We start from the raw sequence: 27,241 nt of genomic DNA, 5'->3' as shown, positions 1-27,241 counted from the left end.
AGTGACACAGTCATGGCTTCAATGTTTACTTGGAGATACTCCTGTACCATCGTCTCTAGGCGTTGACTATGTGTCAGACTTCTTGTCTCCTGTGGCCTTGCAAAGGATGGGCTAAAAAAGTGGTGAAATGATTCCGCAAAATTGATGTTACCAGCAGATACTGTGTTTCTGTTACGTTTTCAGTGCTGAACACTCGACGGTCCCACGGTTGGCAAGTTGGAACTGTGAGATTCACTACGTGCACCACTAGTGTTTTGGGGAAAAGCACATGTAAGATTCACAACAGTCTCTGCTGATACTCCTCCTTTCTATGGCAGGAATAATTTCTGGAAATTTACTTTTGTACCGGGGATCTAACAGTGTGGCAACCCAGTAGTCAGGATTATTTCTAATTCTCACAATTCGAGGGTCATGTTGCAGGTAGTGCAGCAAGAAGGCACTCATGTGTCTTGCGCATCCAGGAGCACCAAGTCCCTGTTGTGTTGGTGGCGAGGTAACAATCATGCTTCCTTCCTCTGCCCTCTCCCCCCAACCTCGCACAACAGAAATGTGATCAAGGTCTCCCTCATCTGATGAGTCTTCCATCAGTTCGTCCTCCACTTCTTCCTGGGCTCCTGCACCTTCCTCACTAGTTAGGCTGCTACCATGTGCCCTGGTAAAACCATCTCCCCCACCCTCACATGCCTGCCGCCTTGGTGCTGCCGACCATCTGGACCTTGCAGATGTTAGCCCTTCCGCAGACAACTCTTCCTCCTCTACTTCCTCCACCTCCTCTTGTGCCACCAACTGACTCCGAATTCTGTTTAACATGTGCTCCAGCATGTAAATCACCGGAATAGTCAAACTGATAATGGCATCATCATCACTAAACATCTTCGTCGCCATTTCAAAACTGTGCAGAAGGGTGCATAGGTCCCTGATCTGAGACCACTCCTCCAGCGTGATTTGCCCCACCTCTGGATCTCGTTGGCCCAGGATATACATCACAACGTATTGCACCAGGGCTTGTCGGTGCTGCCACAGTCGCTGCAACATGTGCAGAGTTGAATTACACCGGGTAGGCACATCGCATTTTAGCGGGTGAAGTGGCAGGCCCAACGACTTCTGGAGAGATGTAAGTCGCTGAGCTACGGGATCTGAACGGCGGAAGTGAGCACACAGCGACCGTGCCCTCAGCAGAAGGCCATCTAGTCCGGGATAGTGGGCTAAAAATTGCTGGACAACCAGGTTCAACACGTGAGCCATACAAGGCACGTGTGTGACATTGCCCCGGCGAAGGGCCGCACCCAGGTTTGCAGCATTGTCGCACACGGCCTTCCCTGGTTTCAGGTTCAGTGGAGACAACCATTCATGAAACTGGTTCTCCAAAGCTAACCACAACTCCTCAGCTGTGTGACTCACATTTCCCAGACATTTCAAAGTAAAAACCGCCTGATGACGTTGAGCCCTGCTGCCAGCATAGTAAGGAGGTGTGCAGGATCCAGGTGTGCAGGATCCTTGTGGCATGACCAGACAGGCTTTGGGTGCAGGGGGAGGACCGAGAGGAGGTTGAGGAGGCAGAAGCAGTGGAGGAACTTTGAGATAGAGGATTGACGCACAACTCGTGGGGACGGCAAGACTTGGACAGCAGCCCTTTGTCCTGCTGTCACCATAGTTACCGAGTGCCCAGTCAGCGACATGTAATGCCCCTGTCCATGCCTACTCGTCCAAGTGTCTGTGGTGAAATGCACCCTGTCACGCACAGAGTTTCTCAAAGAAGCGGTGATGTTGTGTGCTACATGCTGGTGTAGCACAGGCACACCTTTCTTTGAGAAGTAGTGCCGACTCGGCATCTGGTACTGGGGCACTGCGACGGACATAAGGTCTCGAAAATCCTCTGTGTCCACCAGGCAGAAAGAAAGCATTTCTGTAGCCAAGAGCTTGCAGATGGTGAAATTCAACCTCTTAGCTTTCTCATGGCTAGGAGGAAATGGTCTTTTACTTGTCCACATCTGAGGGACCGAGGGCTGGCTGTTGTGCTTAGACGGGGTTGAGAAGGGTGTCCCCGGCAAACTGCCGGTCTGTGAGGAAGATGCAGACATGTTAGGTTGCCTTGATCCAAAGGTGGTGCTATCGATGTCGGACAGCGCTCAACACCAGCTGGTGTTTCCACCTCCAAAGGAAATGATGACCTGCCAATCACGCTGGCTGTTGCGGGTAAAGAGATGGCAGGTCTGCGTCCCAAAACAGGTGTGACTGCTGTCCCCCCAGTCACAGAGCATGAAGAGGCCGTGGATGCACAAGATGTGGCAGACGGTGGTTGGCCTGGCCGGCTAGGCCACATTGTAGCACAGTGAGCTTCCCACTGCAACTTATGCTTCATATCCATGTGCCGGTTCATGCATGAAGTACTCAAACTATGTATTTTTTAGCCTCTACTTAGTTTTTGCTGACAAATGTTACAGATAACACGAGTTGGGTCATCTTTATCGATCTGAAAAAATGCCCAGGCTATGCAAGGCTTAGCACCCAAGCGACCTGAAGAGCCACAACGACTTGTGGTCAGAGGCAGAGTTGTGTTTGAGGATGCCGTTGTTGACGTGCTTCCAGTACTACGTCTCTGTCCAGGAAGGCGCAACCTGACCTCATCGTCACTAGCATCCTCCTCCACCTCCTCTGCTGACCTCATCTCTTGGCTGACTGTGGGTTGACACTAAGTGGGATCTCCAACATCGTCATCATCACCCTGTGTGTTCTCACACCCGTCGTCCTCAGAGCCAACCTCTTCCTGCCCTGACAAAAAACTAAAGTTGTCGCTCCAATCAGGTATTTGAGTCTCATTATCGTCTTCCTCATTGTCTCCACCAACAGGAGTTACAGTTTGGGAACGAGGGTCTACATTATGGTCAGAACCTTCTGCGTCTGGTCCTGGATCCGACTCATAAAGATTCTGGGCATCAGTGCAGATCATTTCCTCGTCTGAATTCACAGAAGCTCTGGAGCCGACCTCTGATTCCCAGGCTATAGTATGAGTAAACAGATCTGCAGACTCAACCATCTGTTCTACCCCATACTCAGACGGGCAGCTGGAGACTTGGGAGCTGTGAGGAAGCAAGTGCGATTGGGGTGGCACCTCTGAGGACTGGAGTATTTGTGATGTTGAAGTTGAGGTGGAGGAGAGCCCACTTAAAGGAGCACTTGATATCCATTGAAGCACCTGCTGTTTTTGTGCCTCATCTGGAATTTGTAGCGATTGTCGTGGCCGAAAGAAAGGGATCTTATCACATTGTCCGCTAAAAGAAGTAGACATCTTAGTTTGGCTGGAAGATGGTCTTTCTTCTGCAGATGTTACTGTTGCTTTAACACCTAGCCCACGGACACAACCTTTTTTTCCCTTCCCAACACGCCTATTCCCCTTTCCACCAGCAGCAGGCCTTTTTCCACTCATTTTGGTAGTTAACTAATTGACAACTCTGGAGTTGTTTGCACAAAAAACAATGGATGGGAACCGTGCAGAGCTGGGTTAGATGCAGAAAAAAATTAGATTGAATTTGCAACCTGATGGAGGTTAGTATAGATGGACTAACAGAACAAGTCCCACACACTGTTAGAAGCCGAAATATTTTTTCAGAGCTAGATGCAGAAAAAAATTATATTGAATTTAAACCTGATGGAGGTTAGTATAGATGGACTAATAGAACAAGTCCCACACACTGCTAGAAGCCGAAATATTTTTTCAGAGCTAGATGCAGAAAAAAATTATATTGAATTTGCAACCTGATGGAGGTTAGTATAGATGGACTAATAGAACAAGTCCCACAAACTGCTAGAAGCTGAAATATTTTTTCAGAGCTAGATGCAGAAAAAAATTATATTGAATTTGCAACCTGGTGGAGGTTAGTATAGATGGACTAATAGAAGAAGTCCCACACACTGCTAGAAGCCGAAATATTTTTTCAGAGCTAGATGCAGAAAAAAATTATATTGAATTTGCAACCTGATGGATGTTAGTATAGATGGACTAATAGAACAAGTCCCACACACTGCTAGAAGCCAAAATATTTTTTCAGAGCTAGATGCAGAAAAAAATTATATTGAATTTGCAACCTGATGGAGGTTAGTATAGATGGACTAATAGAACAAGTCCCACACACTGCTAGAAGCCGAAATATTTTTTCAGAGCTAGATGCAGAAAAAAATTAAATTGAATTTGCAACCTGATGGAGGTTAGTATAGATGGACTAATAGAACAAGTCCCACACACTGCTAGAAGCCGAAATATTTTTTCAGAGCTAGATGCAGAAAAAAATTATATTGAATTTGCAACCTGATGGAGGTTAGTATAGATGGACTAATAGAACAAGTCCCACAAACTGCTACAAGCTGAAATATTTTTTCAGAGCTAGATGCAGAAAAAAATTATATTAAATTTGCAACCTGGTGGAGGTTAGTATAGATGGACTAATAGAACAAGTCCCACACACTGCTAGAAGCCGAAATATTTTTTCAGAGCTAGATGCAGAAAAAAATTAGATTGAATTTTCAACCTGGTGGAGGCTAGTATAGATGGACTAATAGAACAAGTCCCACACACTGCTACAAGCTGAACTATTTCTTCAGAGCTAGATGCAGAAAAAAATTAGATTGAATTTGCAACCTGGTGGAGGTTAGTATAGATGGACTAATAGAACACATCCCACACACTGCTACAAGCTGAACTATTTTTTCAGAGCTAGATGCAGAAAAGAATTATATTGAATTTGCAACCTGATGGAGGTTAGTATAGATGGATTAATAGAACAAGTCCCACACACTGCTACAAGCTAAAATATTTTTTCAGAGCTAGATGCAGAAAAAAATTATATTGAATTTGCAACCTGATGGAGGTTAGTATAGATGGACTAATAGAACAAGTCCCACACACTGCTACAAGCCGAAATATTTTTTCAGAGCTAGATGCAGAAAAAAATTATATTGAATTTGCAACCTGATGGAGGTTATTATAGATGGACTAATAGAACAAGTCCCACACACTGCCAGAAGCCGAAATATTTTTTCAGAGCTAGATGCAGAAAAAAATTATATTGAATTTACAACCTGATGGAGGTTAGTATAGATGGACTAATAGAACACGTCCCACACACTGCTACAACCTGAACTATTTTTTCAGTGCTAGATGCAGAAAAAAATTTGATTGAATTTGCAACCTTGTGGAGGTTAGTATAGATGGACTAATAGAACAAGTCCCACACACTGCTAGAAGCCGAAATATTTTTTCAGAGCTAGATGCAGAAAAAAATTATATTGAATTTGCAACCTGATGGATGTTAGTATAAATGGACTAATAGAACAAGTCCCACACACTGCTACAAGCCAAAATATTTTTTCAGAGCTAGATGCAGAAAAAAATTATATTGAATTTGCAACCTGATGGAGGTTAGTATAGATGGACTAATAGAACAAGTCCCACACACTGCTACAAGCCGGACTATTTTTTCAGAGCTAGATGCAGAAAAAAATTAGATTGAATTTGCAACCTGGTGGAGGTTAGTATAGATGGACTAATAGAACAAGTCCCACACACTGCTACAAGCCGAACTATTTTTTCTGAGCTAGATGCGGAAAAAAATGAGATTGAATTTGCAACCTGGTGGAGGTTAGTATAGATGGACTAATAAAACACGTCCCACACACTGCTACAACCTGAACTATTTTTTCAGAGCTAGATGCAGAAAAAAATTATATTGAATTTGCAACCTGGTGGAGGTTAGTATATATGGACTAATAGAACAAGTCCCACACACTGCTAGAAGCCGAAATATTTTTTCAGAGCTAGATGCAGAAAAAAATTATATTGAATTTTCAACCTGATAGAGGTTAGTATAAATGGACTAATAGAACAAGTCCCTAACACTGCTACAAACCAAAATATTTTTTCAGAGCTAGATGCAGAAAAAAATTATATTGAATTTGCAACCTGATGGAGGTTAGTATAGATGGACTAATAGAACAAGTCCCACACACTGCTACAAGCCAAAACATTTTTTCAGAGCTAGATGCAGAAAAAAATTATATTGAATTTGCAACCTGATGGAGGTTAGTATAGATGGACTAATAGAACAAGTCCCACACACTGCTACAAGCCAAAATATTTTTTCAGCGCTAGATGCAGAAAAAAATTATATTGAATTTGCAACCTGATGGAGGTTAGTATAGATGGACTAATAGAACAAGTCCCACACACTGCTAGAAGCCGAAATATTTTTTCAGAGCTAGATGCAGAAAAAAATTATATTGAATTTGCAACCTGATGGAGGTTAGTATAGATGGACTAACAGAACAAGTCCCACACACTGTTAGAAGCCGAAATATTTTTTCAGAGCTAGATGCAGAAAAAAATTATATTGAATTTGAACCTGATGGAGGTTAGTATAGATGGACTAATAGAACAAGTCCCACACACTGCTAGAAGCCGAAATATTTTTTCAGAGCTATATGCAGAAAAAAATTATATTGAATTTGCAACCTGATGGAGGTTAGTATAGATGGACTAATAGAACAAGTCCCACAAACTGCTAGAAGCTGAAATATTTTTTCAGAGCTAGATGCAGAAAAAAATTATATTGAATTTGCAACCTGATGGAGGTTAGTATAGATGGACTAATAGAAGAAGTCCCACACACTGCTAGAAGCCGAAATATTTTTTCAGAGCTAGATGCAGAAAAAAATTATATTGAATTTACAACCTGATGGAGGTTAGTATAGATGGACTAATAGAACACGTCCCACACACTGCTACAACCTGAACTATTTTTTCAGTGCTAGATGCAGAAAAAAATTTGATTGAATTTGCAACCTTGTGGAGGTTAGTATAGATGGACTAATAGAACAAGTCCCACACACTGCTAGAAGCCAAAATATTTTTTCAGAGCTAGATGCAGAAAAAAATTATATTGAATTTGCAACCTGATGGATGTTAGTATAAATGGACTAATAGAACAAGTCCCACACACTGCTACAAGCCAAAATATTTTTTCAGAGCTAGATGCAGAAAAAAATTATATTGAATTTGCAACCTGATGGAGGTTAGTATAGATGGACTAATAGAACAAGTCCCACACACTGCTACAAGCCTTACTATTTTTTCAGAGCTAGATGCAGAAAAAAATTTGATTGAATTTTCAACCTGGTGGAGGCTAGTATAGATGGACTAATAGAACAAGTCCCACACACTGCTACAAGCTGAACTATTTTTTCAGAGCTAGATGCAGAAAAAAATTAGATTGAATTTGCAACCTGGTGGAGGTTAGTATAGATGGACTAATAGAACACATCCCACACACTGCTACAAGCTGAACTATTTTTTCAGAGCTAGATGCAGAAAAAAATTATATTGAATTTGCAACCTGATGGAGGTTAGTATAGATGGACTAATATAACAAGTCCCACACACTGCTAAAAGCCAAAATATTTTTTCAGAGCTAGATGCAGAAAAAAATTATATTGAATTTGCAACCTGATGGAGGTTAGTATAGATGGACTAATAGATCAAGTCCCACACACTGCTACAAGCCGAAATATTTTTTCAGAGCTAGATGCAGAAAAAAATTATATTGAATTTGCAACCTGATGGAGGTTAGTATAGATGGACTAATAGAACAAGTCCCACACACTGCTACAAGCCTTACTATTTTTTCAGAGCTAGATGCAGAAAAAAATTTGATTGAATTTTCAACCTGGTGGAGGCTAGTATAGATGGACTAATAGAACAAGTCCCACACACTGCTACAAGCTGATCTATTTTTTCAGAGCTAGATGCAGAAAAAAATTAGATTGAATTTGCAACCTGGTGGAGGTTAGTATAGATGGACTAATAGAACACATCCCACACACTGCTACAAGCTGAACTATTTTTTCAGAGCTAGATGCAGAAAAAAATTATATTGAATTTGCAACCTGATGGAGGTTAGTATAGATGGACTAATAGAACAAGTCCCACACACTGCTAAAAGCCAAAATATTTTTTCAGAGCTAGATGCAGAAAAAAATTATATTGAATTTGCAACCTGATGAAGGTTACTATAGATGGACTACTAGAACAAGTCCCACACACTGCCAGAAGCCGAAATATTTTTTCAGAGCTAGATGCAGAAAAAAATTATATTGAATTTGCAACCTGATGGAGGTTAGTATAGATGGACTAATAGAACATGTCCCACACACTGCTACAACCTGAACTATTTTTTCAGTGCTAGATGCAGAAAAAAATTTGATTGAATTTGCAACCTTGTGGAGGTTAGTATAGATGGACTAATAGAACAAGTCCCACACACTGCTAGAAGCCGAAATATTTTTTCAGAGCTAGATGCAGAAAAAAATTATATTGAATTTGCAACCTGATGGATGTTAGTATAAATGGACTAATAGAACAAGTCCCACACACTGCTACAAGCCAAAATATTTTTTCAGAGCTAGATGCAGAAAAAAATTATATTGAATTTGCAACCTGATGGAGGTTAGTATAGATGGACTAATAGAACAAGTCCCACACACTGCTACAAGCCAAAACATTTTTTCAGAGCTAGATGCAGAAAAAAATGATATTGAATTTGCAACCTGATGGAGGTTAGTATAGATGGACTAATAGAACAAGTCCCACACACTGCTACAAGCCAAAATATTTTTTCAGAGCTAGATGCAGAAAAAAATTATATTGAATTTGCAACCTGATGGAGGTTAGTATAGATGGACTAATAGAACAAGTCCCACACACTGCTAGAAGCCGAAATATTTTTTCAGAGCTAGATGCAGAAAAAAATTATATTGAATTTGCAACCTGATGGAGGTTAGTATAGATGGACTAACAGAACAAGTCCCACACACTGCTACAAGCCAAAATATTTTTTCAGAGCTAGATGCAGAAAAAAATTATATTGAATTTGCAACCTGATGGAGGTTAGTATAGATGGACTAATAGAACAAGTCCCACACACTGCTAGAAGCCGAAATATTTTTTCAGAGCTAGATGCAGAAAAAAATTATATTGAATTTGCAACCTGATGGAGGTTAGTATAGATGGACTAACAGAACAAGTCCCACACACTGTTAGAAGCCGAAATATTTTTTCAGAGCTAGATGCAGAAAAAAATTATATTGAATTTGAACCTGATGGAGGTTAGTATAGATGGACTAATAGAACAAGTCCCAAACAATGCTAGAAGCCGAAATATTTTTTCAGAGCTAGATGCAGAAAAAAATTATATTGAATTTGCAACCTGATGGAGGTTAGTATAGATGGACTAATAGAACAAGTCCCACAAACTGCTAGAAGCTGAAATATTTTTTCAGAGCTAGATGCAGAAAAAAATTATATTGAATTTGCAACCTGGTGGAGGTTAGTATAGATGGACTAATAGAAGAAGTCCCACACACTGCTAGAAGCCGAAATATTTTTTCAGAGCTAGATGCAGAAAAAAATTATATTGAATTTGCAACCTGATGGATGTTAGTATAGATGGACTAATAGAACAAGTCCCACACACTGCTAGAAGCCAAAATATTTTTTCAGAGCTAGATGCAGAAAAAAATTATATTAAATTTGCAACCTGATGGAGGTTAGTATAGATGGACTAATAGAACAAGTCCCACACACTGCTAGAAGCCGAAATATTTTTTCAGAGCTAGATGCAGAAAAAAATTAAATTGAATTTGCAACCTGATGGAGGTTAGTATAGATGGACTAATAGAACAAGTCCCACACACTGCTAGAAGCCGAAATATTTTTTCAGAGCTAGATGCAGAAAAAAATTATATTGAATTTGCAACCTGATGGAGGTTAGTATAGATGGACTAATAGAACAAGTCCCACAAACTGCTACAAGCTGAAATATTTTTTCAGAGCTAGATGCAGAAAAAAATTATATTAAATTTGCAACCTGGTGGAGGTTAGTATAGATGGACTAATAGAACAAGTCCCACACACTGCTAGAAGCCGAAATATTTTTTCAGAGCTAGATGCAGAAAAAAATTAGATTGAATTTTCAACCTGGTGGAGGCTAGTATAGATGGACTAATAGAACAAGTCCCACACACTGCTACAAGCTGAACTATTTCTTCAGAGCTAGATGCAGAAAAAAATTAGATTGAATTTGCAACCTGGTGGAGGTTTGTATAGATGGACTAATAGAACACATCCCACACACTGCTACAAGCTGAACTATTTTTTTCAGAGCTAGATGCAGAAAAAAATTATATTGAATTTGCAACCTGATGTAGGTTAGTATAGATGGATTAATAGAACAAGTCCCACACACTGCTACAAGCCAAAATATTTTTTCAGAGCTAGATGCAGAAAAAAATTATATTGAATTTGCAACCTGATGGAGGTTAGTATAGATGGACTAATAGAACAAGTCCCACACACTGCTACAAGCCGAAATATTTTTTCAGAGCTAGATGCAGAAAAAAATTATATTGAATTTGCAACCTGATGGAGGTTATTATAGATGGACTAATAGAACAAGTCCGACACACTGCCAGAAGCCGAAATATTTTTTCAGAGCTAGATGCAGAAAAAAATTATATTGAATTTACAACCTGATGGAGGTTAGTATAGATGGACTAATAGAACACGTCCCACACACTGCTACAACCTGAACTATTTTTTCAGTGCTAGATGCAGAAAAAAATTTGATTGAATTTGCAACCTTGTGGAGGTTAGTATAGATGGACTAATAGAACAAGTCCCACACACTGCTAGAAGCCGAAATATTTTTTCAGAGCTAGATGCAGAAAAAAATTATATTGAATTTGCAACCTGATGGATGTTAGTATAAATGGACTAATAGAACAAGTCCCACACACTGCTACAAGCCAAAATATTTTTTCAGAGCTAGATGCAGAAAAAAATTATATTGAATTTGCAACCTGATGGAGGTTAGTATAGATGGACTAATAGAACAAGTCCCACACACTGCTACAAGCCGGACTATTTTTTCAGAGCTAGATGCAGAAAAAAATTAGATTGAATTTGCAACCTGGTGGAGGTTAGTATAGATGGACTAATAGAACAAGTCCCACACACTGCTACAAGCCGAACTATTTTTTCTGAGCTAGATGCGGAAAAAAATTAGATTGAATTTGCAACCTGGTGGAGGTTAGTATAGATGGACTAATAAAACACGTCCCACACACTGCTACAACCTGAACTATTTTTTCAGAGCTAGATGCAGAAAAAAATTTGATTGAATTTGCAACCTGGTGGAGGTTAGTATATATGGACTAATAGAACAAGTCCCACACACTGCTAGAAGCCGAAATATTTTTTCAGAGCTAGATGCAGAAAAAAATTATATTGAATTTTCAACCTGATAGAGGTTAGTATAAATGGACTAATAGAACAAGTCCCTCACACTGCTACATACCAAATTATTTTTTCAGAGCTAGATGCAGAAAAAAAATATATTGAATTTGCAACCTGATGGAGGTTAGTATAGATGGACTAATAGAACAAGTCCCACACACTGCTACAAGCCAAAACATTTTTTCAGAGCTAGATGCAGAAAAAAATGATATTGAATTTGCAACCTGATGGAGGTTAGTATAGATGGACTAATAGAACAAGTCCCACACACTGCTACAAGCCAAAATATTTTTTCAGCGCTAGATGCAGAAAAAAATTATATTGAATTTGCAACCTGATGGAGGTTAGTATAGATGGACTAATAGAACAAGTCCCACACACTGCTAGAAGCCGAAATATTTTTTCAGAGCTAGATGCAGAAAAAAATTATATTGAATTTGCAACCTGATGGAGGTTAGTATAGATGGACTAACAGAACAAGTCCCACACACTGTTAGAAGCCGAAATATTTTTTCAGAGCTAGATGCAGAAAAAAATTATATTGAATTTGAACCTGATGGAGGTTAGTATAGATGGACTAATAGAACAAGTCCCACACACTGCTAGAAGCCGAAATATTTTTTCAGAGCTATATGCAGAAAAAAATTATATTGAATTTGCAACCTGATGGAGGTTAGTATAGATGGACTAATAGAACAAGTCCCACAAACTGCTAGAAGCTGAAATATTTTTTCAGAGCTAGATGCAGAAAAAAATTATATTGAATTTGCAACCTGATGGAGGTTAGTATAGATGGACTAATAGAAGAAGTCCCACACACTGCTAGAAGCCGAAATATTTTTTCAGAGCTAGATGCAGAAAAAAATTATATTGAATTTACAACCTGATGGAGGTTAGTATAGATGGACTAATAGAACACGTCCCACACACTGCTACAACCTGAACTATTTTTTCAGTGCTAGATGCAGAAAAAAATTTGATTGAATTTGCAACCTTGTGGAGGTTAGTATAGATGGACTAATAGAACAAGTCCCACACACTGCTAGAAGCCAAAATATTTTTTCAGAGCTAGATGCAGAAAAAAATTATATTGAATTTGCAACCTGATGGATGTTAGTATAAATGGACTAATAGAACAAGTCCCACACACTGCTACAAGCCAAAATATTTTTTCAGAGCTAGATGCAGAAAAAAATTATATTGAATTTGCAACCTGATGGAGGTTAGTATAGATGGACTAATAGAACAAGTCCCACACACTGCTACAAGCCGGACTATTTTTTCAGAGCTAGATGCAGAAAAAAATTATATTGAATTTTCAACCTGGTGGAGGCTAGTATAGATGGACTAATAGAACAAGTCCCACACACTGCTACAAGCTGAACTATTTTTTCAGAGCTAGATGCAGAAAAAAATTAGATTGAATTTGCAACCTGGTGGAGGTTAGTATAGATGGACTAATAGAACACATCCCACACACTGCTACAAGCTGAACTATTTTTTCAGAGCTAGATGCAGAAAAAAATTATATTGAATTTGCAACCTGATGGAGGTTAGTATAGATGGACTAATAGAACAAGTCCCACACACTGCTAAAAGCCAAAATATTTTTTCAGAGCTAGATGCAGAAAAAAATTATATTGAATTTGCAACCTGATGGAGGTTAGTATAGATGGACTAATAGAACAAGTCCCACACACTGCTACAAGCCGAAATATTTTTTCAGAGCTAGATGCAGAAAAAAATTATATTGAATTTGCAACCTGATGGAGGTTACTATAGATGGACTACTAGAACAAGTCCCACACACTGCCAGAAGCCGAAATATTTTTTCAGAGCTAGATGCAGAAAAAAATGATATTGAATTTGCAACCTGATGGAGGTTAGTATAGATGGACTAATAGAACAAGTCCCACACACTGCTACAAGCCAAAATATTTTTTCAGAGCTAGATGCAGAAAAAAATTATATTGAATTTGCAACCTGATGGAGGTTACTATAGATGGACTACTAGAACAAGTCCCACACACTGCCAGAAGCCGAAATATTTTTTCAGAGCTAGATGCAGAAAAAAATTATATTGAATTTGCAACCTGATGGAGGTTAGTATAGATGGACTAATAGAACATGTCCCACACACTGCTACAACCTGAACTATTTTTTCAGTGCTAGATGCAGAAAAAAATTTGATTGAATTTGCAACCTTGTGGAGGTTAGTATAGATGGACTAATAGAACAAGTCCCACACACTGCTAGAAGCCGAAATATTTTTTCAGAGCTAGATGCAGAAAAAAATTATATTGAATTTGCAACCTGATGGAGGTTAGTATAGATGGACTAATAGAACATGTCCCACACACTGCTACAACCTGAACTATTTTTTCAGTGCTAGATGCAGAAAAAAATTTGATTGAATTTGCAACCTTGTGGAGGTTAGTATAGATGGACTAATAGAACAAGTCCCACACACTGCCAGAAGCCGAAATATTTTTTCAGAGCTAGATGCAGAAAAAAATTATATTGAATTTACAACCTGATGGAGGTTAGTATAGATGGACTAATAGAACACGTCCCACACACTGCTACAACCTGAACTATTTTTTCAGTGCTAGATGCAGAAAAAAATTTGATTGAATTTGCAACCTTGTGGAGGTTAGTATAGATGGACTAATAGAACAAGTCCCACACACTGCTAGAAGCCGAAATATTTTTTCAGAGCTAGATGCAGAAAAAAATTATATTGAATTTGCAACCTGATGGATGTTAGTATAAATGGACTAATAGAACAAGTCCCACACACTGCTACAAGCCAAAATATTTTTTCAGAGCTAGATGTAGAAAAAAATTATATTGAATTTGCAACCTGATGGAGGTTAGTATAGATGGACTAATAGAACAAGTCCCACACACTGCTACAAGCCAGACTATTTTTTCAGAGCTAGATGCAGAAAAAAATTAGATTGAATTTGCAACCTGGTGGAGGTTAGTATAGATGGACTAATAGAACAAGTCCCACACACTGCTACAAGCCGAACTATTTTTTCTGAGCTAGATGCGGAAAAAAATTAGATTGAATTTGCAACCTGGTGGAGGTTAGTATAGATGGACTAATAAAACACGTCCCACACACTGCTACAACCTGAACTATTTTTTCAGAGCTAGATGCAGAAAAAAATTTGATTGAATTTGCAACCTGGTGGAGGTTAGTATATATGGACTAATAGAACAAGTCCCACACACTGCTAGAAGCCGAAATATTTTTTCAGAGCTAGATGCAGAAAAAAATTATATTGAATTTTCAACCTGATAGAGGTTAGTATAAATGGACTAATAGAACAAGTCCCTCACACTGCTACATACCAAATTATTTTTTCAGAGCTAGATGCAGAAAAAAAATATATTGAATTTGCAACCTGATGGAGGTTAGTATAGATGGACTAATAGAACAAGTCCCACACACTGCTACAAGCCAAAACATTTTTTCAGAGCTAGATGCAGAAAAAAATTATATTGAATTTGCAACCTGATGGAGGTTAGTATAGATGGACTAATAGAACAAGTCCCACACACTGCTACAAGCCAAAATATTTTTTCAGCGCTAGATGCAGAAAAAAATTATATTGAATTTGCAACCTGATGGAGGTTAGTATAGATGGACTAATAGAACAAGTCCCACACACTGCTAGAAGCCGAAATATTTTTTCAGAGCTAGATGCAGAAAAAAATTATATTGAATTTGCAACCTGATGGATGTTAGTATAAATGGACTAATAGAACAAGTCCCACACACTGCTACAAGCCAAAATATTTTTTCAGAGCTAGATGCAGAAAAAAATTATATTGAATTTGCAACCTGATGGAGGTTAGTATAGATGGACTAATAGAACAAGTCCCACACACTGCTACAAGCCGGACTATTTTTTCAGAGCTAGATGCAGAAAAAAATTTGATTGAATTTTCAACCTGGTGGAGGCTAGTATAGATGGACTAATAGAACAAGTCCCACACACTGCTACAAGCTGAACTATTTTTTCAGAGCTAGATGCAGAAAAAAATTAGATTGAATTTGCAACCTGGTGGAGGTTAGTATAGATGGACTAATAGAACACATCCCACACACTGCTACAAGCTGAACTATTTTTTCAGAGCTAGATGCAGAAAAAAATTATATTGAATTTGCAACCTGATGGAGGTTAGTATAGATGGACTAATAGAACAAGTCCCACACACTGCTAAAAGCCAAAATATTTTTTCAGAGCTAGATGCAGAAAAAAATTATATTGAATTTGCAACCTGATGGAGGTTAGTATAGATGGACTAATAGAACAAGTCCCACACACTGCTACAAGCCGAAATATTTTTTCAGAGCTAGATGCAGAAAAAAATTATATTGAATTTGCAACCTGATGGAGGTTACTATAGATGGCCTACTAGAACAAGTCCCACACACTGCCAGAAGCCGAAATATTTTTTCAGAGCTAGATGCAGAAAAAAATTATATTGAATTTGCAACCTGATGGAGGTTAGTATAGATGGACTAATAGAACATGTCCCACACACTGCTACAACCTGAACTATTTTTTCAGTGCTAGATGCAGAAAAAAATTTGATTGAATTTGCAACCTTGTGGAGGTTAGTATAGATGGACTAATAGAACAAGTCCCACACACTGCTAGAAGCCGAAATATTTTTTCAGAGCTAGATGCAGAAAAAAATTATATTGAATTTGCAACCTGATGGATGTTAGTATAAATGGACTAATAGAACAAGTCCCACACACTGCTACAAGCCAAAATATTTTTTCAGAGCTAGATGCAGAAAAAAATTATATTGAATTTGCAACCTGATGGAGGTTAGTATAGATGGACTAATAGAACAAGTCCCACACACTGCTACAAGCCAAAACATTTTTTCAGAGCTAGATGCAGAAAAAAATGATATTGAATTTGCAACCTGATGGAGGTTAGTATAGATGGACTAATAGAACAAGTCCCACACACTGCTACAAGCCAAAATATTTTTTCAGAGCTAGATGCAGAAAAAATTATATTGAATTTGCAACCTGATGGAGGTTAGCATAGATGGACTAATAGAACAAGTCCCACACACTGCTAGAAGCCGAAATATTTTTTCAGAGCTAGATGCAGAAAAAAATTATACTGAATTTGCAACCTGATGGAGGTTAGTATAGATGGACTAACAGAACAAGTCCCACACACTGTTAGAAGCCGAAATATTTTTTCAGAGCTAGATGCAGAAAAAAATTATATTGAATTTGAACCTGATGGAGGTTAGTATAGATGGACTAATAGAACAAGTCCCACACACTGCTAGAAGCCGAAATATTTTTTCAGAGCTAGATGCAGAAAAAAATTATATTGAATTTGCAACCTGATGGATGTTAGTATAAATGGACTAATAGAACAAGTCCCACACACTGCTACAAGCCAAAATATTTTTTCAGAGCTAGATGCAGAAAAAAATTTGATTGAATTTTCAACCTGGTGGAGGCTAGTATAGATGGACTAATAGAACAAGTCCCACACACTGCTACAAGCTGAACTATTTTTTCAGAGCTAGATGCAGAAAAAAATTAGATTGAATTTGCAACCTGGTGGAGGTTAGTATAGATGGACTAATAGAACACATCCCACACACTGCTACAAGCTGAACTATTTTTTCAGAGCTAGATGCAGAAAAAAATTATATTGAATTTGCAACCTGATGGAGGTTAGTATCGATGGACTAATAGAACAAGTCCCACACACTGCTAAAAGCCAAAATATTTTTTCAGAGCTAGATGCAGAAAAAAATTATATTGAATTTGCAACCTGATGGAGGTTAGTATAGATGGACTAATAGAACAAGTCCCACACACTGCTACAAGCCGAAATATTTTTTCAGAGCTAGATGCAGAAAAAAATTATATTGAATTTGCAACCTGATGGAGGTTACTATAGATGGACTACTAGAACAAGTCCCACACACTGCCAGAAGCCGAAATATTTTTTCAGAGCTAGATGCAGAAAAAAATTATATTGAATTTGCAACCTGATGGAGGTTAGTATAGATGGACTAATAGAACATGTCCCACACACTGCTACAACCTGAACTATTTTTTCAGTGCTAGATGCAGAAAAAAATTTGATTGAATTTGCAACCTTGTGGAGGTTAGTATAGATGGACTAATAGAACAAGTCCCACACACTGCTAGAAGCCGAAATATTTTTTCAGAGCTAGATGCAGAAAAAAATTATATTGAATTTGCAACCTGATGGATGTTAGTATAAATGGACTAATAGAACAAGTCCCACACACTGCTACAAGCCAAAATATTTTTTCAGAGCTAGATGCAGAAAAAAATTATATTGAATTTGCAACCTGATGGAGGTTAGTATAGATGGACTAATAGAACAAGTCCCACACACTGCTACAAGCCGGACTATTTTTTCAGAGCTAGATGCAGAAAAAAATTTGATTGAATTTTCAACCTGGTGGAGGTTAGTATAGATGGACTAATAGAACAAGTCCCACACACTGCTACAAGCTGAACTATTTTTTCAGAGCTAGATGCAGAAAAAAATTAGATTGAATTTGCAATCTGGTGGAGGTTAGTATAGATGGACTAATAGAACACATCCCACACACTGCTACAAGCTGAACTATTTTTTCAGAGCTAGATGCAGAAAAAAATTTGATTGAATTTGCAACCTGATGGAGGTTAGTATAGATGGACTAATAGAACAAGTCCCACACACTGCTAGAAGCCAAAATATTTTTTCAGAGCTAGATGCAGAAAAAAATTATATTGAATTTGCAACCTGATGGAGGTTAGTATAGATGGACTAATAGAACAAGTCCCACACACTGCTAGAAGCCAAAATATTTTTTCAGAGTTAGATGCAGAAAAAAATTATATTGAATTTGCAACCTGATGGAGGTTAGTATAGATGGACTAATAGAACAAGTCCCACACACTGCTAGAAGCCGAAATATTTTTTCAGAGCTAGATGCAGAAAAAAATTATATTGAATTTGCAACCTGATGGAGGTTAATATAGATGGACTAATAGAACAAGTCCCACAAACTGCTACAAGCTGAAATATTTTTTCAGAGCTAGATGCAGAAAAAAATTATATTAAATTTGCAACCTGGTGGAGGTTAGTATAGATGGACTAATAGAACAAGTCCCACACACTGCTACAAGCCGAACTATTTTTTCAGAGCTAGATGCAGAAAAAAATTAGATTGAATTTTCAACCTGGTGGAGGCTAGTATAGATGGACTAATAGAAGAAGTCCCACACACTGCTACAAGCTGAACTATTTTTTCAGAGCTAGATGCAGAAAAAAATTAGATTGAATTTGCAACCTGGTGGAGGTTAGTATAGATGGACTAATAGAACAAGTCCCACACACAGCTAGAAGCCGAAATATTTTTTCAGAGCTAGATGCAGAAAAAAATTATATTGAATTTGCAACCTGATGGAGGTTAGTATAGATGGACTAATAGAACAAGTCCCACACACTGCTACAAGCCAAAATATTTTTTCAGAGCTAGATGCAGAAAAAAATTATATTGAATTTGCAACCTGATGGAGGTTAGTATAGATGGACTAATAGAACAAGTCCCACACACTGCTACAAGCCGAAATATTTTTTCAGAGCTAGATGCAGAAAAAAATTATATTGAATTTGCAACCTGATGGAGGTTAGTATAGATGGACTAATAGAACAAGTCCCACACACACCTAGAAGCCGAAATATTTTTTCAGAGCTAGATGCAGAAAAAAATTATATTGAATTTGCAACCTGATGGAGGTTACTATAGATGGACTAATAGAACAAGTCCCACACACTGCCAGTAGCCGAAATATTTTTTCAGAGCTAGATGCAGAAAAAAATTATATTGAATTTGCAACCTGATGGAGGTTAGTATAGATGGACTAATAGAACACGTCCCACACACTGCTACAACCTGAACTATTTTTTCAGAGCTAGATGCAGAAAAAAATTTGATTGAATTTGCAACCTTGTGGAGGTTAGTATAGATGGACTAATAGAACAAGTCCCACACACTGCTAGAAGCCGAAATATTTTTTCAGAGCTAGATGCAGAAAAAAATTATATTGAATTTGCAACCTGATGGATGTTAGTATAAATGGACTAATAGAACAAGTCCCACACACTGCTACAAGCCAACATATTTTTTCAGAGCTAGATGCAGAAAAAAATTATATTGAATTTGCAGCCTGATGGAGGTTAGTATAGATGGACTAATAGAACAAGTCCCACACACTGCTAGAAGCCGAAATATTTTTTCAGAGCTAGATGCAGAAAAAAATTATATTAAATTTGCAACCTGGTGGAGGTTAGTATAGATGGACTAATAGAACAAGTCCCACACACTGCTACAAGCCGGACTATTTTTTCAGAGCTAGATGCAGAAAAAAAATTGATTGAAATTTCAACCTGGTGGAGGTTAGTATAGATGGACTAATAGAACAAGTCCCACACACTGCTACAAGCTGAACTATTTTTTCAGAGCTAGATGCAGAAAAAAATTTGATTGAATTTGCAACCTGGTGGAGGTTAGTATAGATGGACTAATAGAACAAGTCCCACACACTGCTAGAAGCCGAAACATTTTTTCAGAGCTAGATGCAGAAAAAAATTATATTGAATTTGCAACCTGATGGAGGTTAGTATAGATGGACTAATAGAACAAGTCACACACACTGCTACAAGCCAAAACATTTTTTCAGAGCTAGATGCAGAAAAAAATTAGATTGAATTTGCAACCTGATGGAGGTTAGTATAGATGGACTAATAGAACAAGTCCCACACACTGCTACAAGCCGAAATATTTTTTCAGAGCTAGATGCAGAAAAAAATTATATTGAATTTGCAACCTGATGGAGGTTAGTATAGATGGACTAACAGAACAAGTCCCACACACTGTTAGAAGCCGAAATATTTTTTCAGAGCTAGATGCAGAAAAAAATTATATTGAATTTGCAACCTGATGGAGGTTAGTATAGATGGACTAATAGAACAAGTCCCACACACTGCTAGAAGCCAAATTTTTTTTTCAGAGCTAGATGCAGAAAAAAATTATATTGAATTTGCAACCTGATGGAGGTTAGTATAGATGGGCTAATAGAACAAGTCCCACACACTGCTAGAAGCCGAAATATTTTTTCAGAGCTAGATGCAGAAAAAAGTTATATTGAATTTGCAACCTGATGGAGGTTAGTATAGATGGACTAATAGAACAAGTCCCACACACTGCTAGAAGACGAAATATTTTTTCAGAGCTAGATGCAGAAAACAATTAAATTGAATTTGCAACCTGATGGAGGTTAGTATAGATGGACTAATAGAACAAGTCCCACACACTGCTAGAAGCCGAAATATTTTTTCAGAGCTAGATGCAGAAAAAAATTATATTGAATTTGCAACCTGATGGAGGTTAGTATAGATGGACTAATAGAACAAGTCCCACACACTGCTAGAAGCCAAAATATTTTTTCAGAGCTAGATGCAGAAAAAAATTATATTGATTCTGCAACCTGATGGAGGTTAGTATAGATGGACTAATAGAACAAGTCCCACACTGCTACAAGCCAAAATATTTTTTCAGAGCTAGATGCAGAAAAAAATTATATTGAATTTGCAACCTGATGGAGGTTAGTATAGATGGACTCATAGAACAAGTCCTACTCACTGCTACAAGCCAAAATATTTTTTCAGAGCTAGATGCAGAAAAAAATTATATTGAATTTGCAACCTGATGGAGGTTAGTATAGATGGACTAATAGAACAAGTCCCACACACTGCTACAAGCCGAAATATTTTTTCAGAGCTAGATGCAGAAAAAAATTATATTGAATTTGCAACCTGATGGAGGTTAGTATAGATGGACTAATAGAACAAGTCCCACACACTGCTAGAAGCCGAAATATTTTTTCAGAGCTAGCTGCAGAAAAAAATTATATTGAATTTGCAACCTGATGGAGGTTAGTATAGATGGACTAGTAGAACAAGTCCCACACACTGCTAGAAGCCAAAATATTTTTTCAGAGCTAGATGGAGAAAAAAATTATATTGAATTTGCAACCTGATGGAGGTTAGTATAGATGGACTAATAGAACAAGTCCCACACAGTGCTAGAAGCCAAAATATTTTTTCAGAGCTAGATGCAGAAAAAAATTATATTGAATTTGCAACCTGATGGAGGTTAGTATAGATGGACTAATAGAACAAGTCCCACACACTGCTAGAAGCCGAAATATTTTTTCAGAGCTAGATGCAGAAAAAAAATATATTGAATTTGCAACCTGATGGAGGTTAGTTTAGATGAACTAATAGAACAAGTCCCACACACTGCTACAAGCCAAAATATTTTTTCAGAGCTAGATGCAGAAAAAAATTATATTGAATTTGCAACCTAATGGAGGTTAGTATAGATGGACTAATAGAATGATGCTATGTCCAAAAGGTTGTACTTCACTAGGTGCAGTAAAAAAAATTGTATTCTATACACAGGTGGTGTAGCTTGCAACACAGATAGGCTACTCCACTGACTAACACACTCTGCAATAGGCCAAAAAGGATTTGCTTTGCTAGATTTAGCCAAATGCTGTGAAAAAAACTTGCACAGCACTGGCACAAACCTGCCTGGCAAAAATTGATAGGAAATTATGTAACTTAGTCCTGAAAAGGACTGCAATTACAATTAGTTTTTACTCCCAACCTATCTATTTAAGAGCACAGACCTGCCTGATAAAAGTGATAGGAACTGATGTAACTTAGTCCTGAAAAGGACTGCAATTACAATTAGTCTTTACTCCCAACCTATCTATTTAAGAGTACAGGCCTGCCTGATAAAAGTCGTAGGAAATGATGTAACCTAGTCCTTAAAAGGACTGCAATCACAACTATTCCCTACTCCTAAGCTATCTGTAGATTTATGCGAAAATTGGCTTGAAATTAACAAAGTATAGCGCACACAGCAACATCGGTGCCGTCTAACACGCAGCTGTAGCAGTGAGAAAATGGTGGCGACTGGGATAATGGCTGGGTCCTATAGGGCAAGGACATGTGACATACACTGCCAATGACACATGCCCTTGCTTGTGTGAAAAAAAGCAGTTCGCTCCGTGTGTGCGCTGCTGATAGGCTGACAGATTGCACCTCCCCACTGTAAATGCGGGAAAGAGAAAAAAAAATGGAGATCTTCATTATTTCTGCAGAGATCCATCCTCTGCCTCTCCCCCCGCCCTGCTGTACATTCAAACTGCGTATTAACATTAATTTTCAGCATTACTGAGAAAAAATCCAGTTATGATTTTGGTGCACGAACAGTTATCGAACATAACCTCGAACAGCCGAATTTTTTTCAAATCGTTCGGGTTCGCCGAACGGCTCGAACACCGCCCAAAACAGCTCGAATTTGAGATTGGCGAACAGTTCGAGTCGAACACCGCTCATCTCTAATCCTGCACTCTCCGCTGAGTGCTTATGTCAGAATTTCTGTGTAAATCCCAAAAACTGCTATTCAGTCAAAACCCCCAATGGAGCCACTCGCTTATGAGGCAGATGGAGTCACTTTATTTTAGGTGTTCAACCACAGTTCTGTGTATGCCTAAAAAGATGGATACCAGCAGAACAGAATCTAAACAGAGTCCAAAGGGACATCTGCCTCATTATAGTGAGTAGTTCCGTCAGGGGTTTTGCCTGAATCACATTTTTGTAGGATTTACACTGAAACCCTGATGTAAGTGTTTGGCGTAGAACATAAGATTTTGATCCCAGTCTTATACTGAAAGCAATCAAAAAATGTTATGTACCTTAAAATTTTTACCAATAAACCGCTAACTTATACCACACAAAACCAGCTCCCACATGGGTCCGTCACTTTGTAATATAGGGGTTCCCACGTTACTGGTAGAAAAAAGACTATGGAAAAGCAACATGGCTCCCACTCCCTCAAATAAAATTCAGTGAAATCTTCCACCCTCCTTCTGTGCCCCACTGTGCCTAAACCGCAGTAAGCAGCCATATGTTTGGCATTATTGTAGCAGGGAGAGACCAATTAACAATTTACAGGGTGCGTGTCTGCAGAATCACAAGCTGCACACCCAACAATATATGGGGGTACAATGTATAAGCCCTAAACTGGCATATTTGCAATTCTGCAGAATTATGTGGATGTTAAAAACTGAAGCCATAGATGAATTCATTGAGTTGTGCAATTTCTACAATTGGTCACTTTTTTTTTCTTCTGTTCTGGTATGTTAGGGGATCTGCAAATATCACCGACAAACTATTTTACCAAAATCTGTGCTCCAAAAGCCAAATAGTGCTTCTTCCTTCTTAGCCCTGATGTGTGATGTGCACAGTTTCAGACAACATATGGGGCATTACCGCGCTTATGAGAAATTGCACAATTAATTGTGGGGCCCAGTTTAACCTTTCAACCCTTGTGTAACTGACAAATTTGTAGCAAATTAAAAAAATTTAATTTTTACCACTAAAATTTTATATTTACACTTCTGAATGTTATAAAATTATGTGAGGCACCTGGGGATTCAAAATACTTACTACACAACTAGATGAATTCTTTAAGCAGAGAAGTTTCTAATGTGGGGTCACTTATGGGGTTTCTGCTGAGATGGCACCTCAGGGGCTCTGCTAATGGCTCTTTCCCATCCAATCCCTGCCTTGTGCTGAAACAGTACTGTACAACCACACATCCATGTTCAGTAAAAATTGCAGAACAAAACTTGGTGTCCATTTTCTACTCCTCATGTAAATTATAAATTTGGTTCTAAAACAGTATTTTAGTTGAAAAAAATGTAATTTTTTGTTTTTACCTCTCAATGATACAAAGTTTTGTGAATCACGTGTAGGTTAAAAATGCTCAGTACACCCCTAGATGAATTCCTTGGGGGGTTTAGTTTCTATATTGGGGTCTCTAGTGGCAGGTTTCTGATGTTTTTGCATGTTAAGAGCTTTGCTAATGCGACATGGCATTCTCAATCTATTCCAGATAAATTTATAAAATCAAATAGTGCTCTTTCCTTTTTAAGCCCTGCCATGTGCATAAACAACAGTTTTTGATCACCTACAGTACAGACCAAAAGTTTGGACACACCTTTTCATTTAAAGATTTTTCTGTATTTTCATGACTATGAAAATTTTACATTCACACTGAAGGCATCAAAACTATGAATTAACACATGTGGAATTATATACTTAACAAAAAAGTGTGAAACAACTGAAAATATGTCTTATATTCTAGGTTCTTCAAAGTAGCCACCTTTTGCTTTGATGACTGCTTTGCACACTCTTGGCATTCTCTTGATGAGCTTCAAGAGGTAGTCTCCGGAAATGGTCTTCCAACAATCTTGAAGGAGTTCCCAGAGATGCTTATCACTTGTTGGCCCTTTTGCCTTCACTCTGCGGTCCAGCTCATCCCAAACCATCTCGATTGCGTTCAGGTCTGTTGACTGTGGAGGCCAGGTCATCTGGCGTAGCACCCCATCACTCACCTTCTTGGTCAAATAGCCCTTACACAACCTGGAGGTGTGTTTGGGGTCATTGTCCTGTTGAAAAATAAATGATCGTCCAACTAAACTCAAACCGGATGGAATAGCATGCCGCTGCAAGATGCTGTGGTAGCCATGCTGGTTCAGTATGCCTCAATTTTGAATAAATCCCCAACAGTGTCACCAGCAAAGCACCCCCACACCATCACACCTCCTCCTCCATGCTTCACGGTGGGAACCAGGCATGTAAAGTCCATCCGTTCACCTTTTCTGCGTCGCACAAAGACACGGTGATTGGAACCAATGATCTCAAATTTGGACTCATCAGACCAAAGCACAGATTTCCACTGGTCTAATGTCGATTCCTTGTGTTCTTTAGCCCAAACAAGTCTCTTCTGCTTGTTGCCTGTGCTTAGCAGTGGTTTCCTAGCAGCTATTTTACCATGAAGGCCTGCTGTTCAAAGTCTCCTCTTAACAGTTGTTGTAGAGATGTGTCTGCTGCTAGAACTCTGTGTGGCATTGACCTGGTGTCTAATCTGAGCTGCTGTTAACCTGCGATTTCTGAGGCTGGTGACTCGAATAAACTTATCCTCAGAAGCAGAGGTGACTTTTGGTCTTCCTTTCCTGGGGCGGTCCTCATGTGAGTGAGTTTCTTTGTAGCTCTTGATGGTTTTTGCAACTGCACTTGGGGACACTTTCAAAGTTTGCCCAATTTTTCAGACTGACTGACAGTCATTTCTTAAAGCAGTGATGGCCACTCGTTTTTCTTTACTTAGCTGCTTTTTTCTTGCCATAATGCAAATTCTAACAGTCTATTCAGTAGGACTATCAGCTGTGTATCCACCTGACTTCTGCACAACACAACTGATGGTCCCAACCCCATTTATAAGGCAAGAAATTCCACTTTTTAAACCTGACAGGGCACACCTGTGAAGTGAAAACCATTTATGGTGACTACCTCTTGAAGCTCGCCAAGAGTGTGCAAAGCAGTCATCAAAGCAAACGGCTACTTTGAAGAACCTAGAATATAAGACATTTTCAGTTGTTTCACACTTTTTTTTGTTAAGTATATAATTCCACATGTGATAATTCATAGTTTTGATGCCTTCAGTGTGAATGTACAATTTTCAAAGTCATGAAAATACGGAAAAATCTTTAAATGAGAAGGTGTGTCCAAACTTTTGGTCTGTACTGTATGTGATATCATCATTTTTGGGAGAAATTGTGTAACAAATTATGTGATCCATTTTCTCCTTTTATCAATTGCGAAAATTACAAATTTGGTCATAAAACAACATTTTAGCAGAAAAAAAAATTATTTTCGTTTTCACATCTACACACCTATGAGTACAACTTTCTCAACACACCCCTAGATAAATTCTTTGATGGGTCTAGTTTCCAAAATGGGGTCACTTGTGAGGGTTTCTGGTGTTTTGGTATCTCAAGGACTCTGCAAATGAGAAATTGTGTCTGCAATCTATTCCAGCTAAATTTACATTCCAAATACCAAATGTTGTCTTCTACATGTAAGGAATCGCCACGCTCAGAAGAAAGTGGGTAACAAACTATGGGATCCACTTTTTCTTGTTTTCTATTGCAAAAGTGAAAAATTTGGGCATAAAGAAATATTTTTGTGAAAAAAATGGAGTCACTTTTTGCTTTTTAGGAACCTTAGGGGTCCTGCAAATGTGACATGGTGCCCTTAATCTATTTTAGCCAAATTTGTGATCCAAAATTCAAATGGTGCTCCTTTTCTTACAAGCCCTGCCAATTGTCCAAATAGAAGTTTCTGACCACATGTGGAGTATCAGTGCACTAAGAAGAAACTGGGTAAACAATTTTGGGGTCCATTTGCTTGTGCTATTCCTTGTTAAAGTGAAAATATTACAGCTAAAGTAACATTTTAGAGGAAAAATTACAAGCACGGTGGCTCAGTGGTTGGCACTGCAGCCTTGCAGCGCTGGGGTGCTGGGTTCAAATCCCCTCAAAGACAACATCTGCAAGGAGTTTGTATGTTCTCCCTGTGTTTGTGTGGGTGTCCTCTGGGTACTCCGGTTTCCTCCCACACTCCAAAGACATACTGATAGGGAATTTAGATTGTGAGCCCCAATGGGGACAGCGATGATTATGTATGTATAGTGCTGCAGAATATGTTAGCGCTATAAAAAAATAAAGATTATTATTAATTTATTTTTTTCATTCCACTTTGCATTAATTCCTGTGTACCACCTAAATGGTTAAGTGGAAAATGGAATCAAAAAGAGCTGTCTGTGGAGCGCTGGATTGATCACTATGAGGCAAAATTTGGGGCTAAAACCATTTAATAAGCCCTCTCCACAACGCGTTTC

The 27,241-nt window shown here is 38.4% G+C and overlaps 1 protein-coding gene and 1 long non-coding RNA gene across 8 annotated transcripts in view; one reads left to right on the top strand and one right to left on the bottom strand.

Annotated features, from left to right (window-relative positions):
- The window catches only part of LOC141265383 (triple functional domain protein-like), a 1,868,493-nt gene that overhangs the window by 1,461,320 nt on the left and 379,932 nt on the right, over positions 1-27,241 (top strand). The window lies entirely within an intron of this gene.
- Positions 1-27,241, bottom strand: part of LOC141265384 (uncharacterized) — a 147,222-nt gene that overhangs the window by 51,952 nt on the left and 68,029 nt on the right. The gene's annotated exons all lie outside the window — the stretch shown is intronic.

The sequence above is a fragment of the Phyllobates terribilis genome, unplaced genomic scaffold, assembly GCF_046119375.1.
Source record: "Phyllobates terribilis strain yellow unplaced genomic scaffold, ASM4611937v1 Scaffold_4__5_contigs__length_816908805, whole genome shotgun sequence".
Classification (NCBI taxonomy): domain Eukaryota; kingdom Metazoa; phylum Chordata; class Amphibia; order Anura; family Dendrobatidae; genus Phyllobates; species Phyllobates terribilis.
Note: the sequence above shows the minus strand (reverse complement) of the source record. Positions and strands in the feature narration are given on the sequence as shown.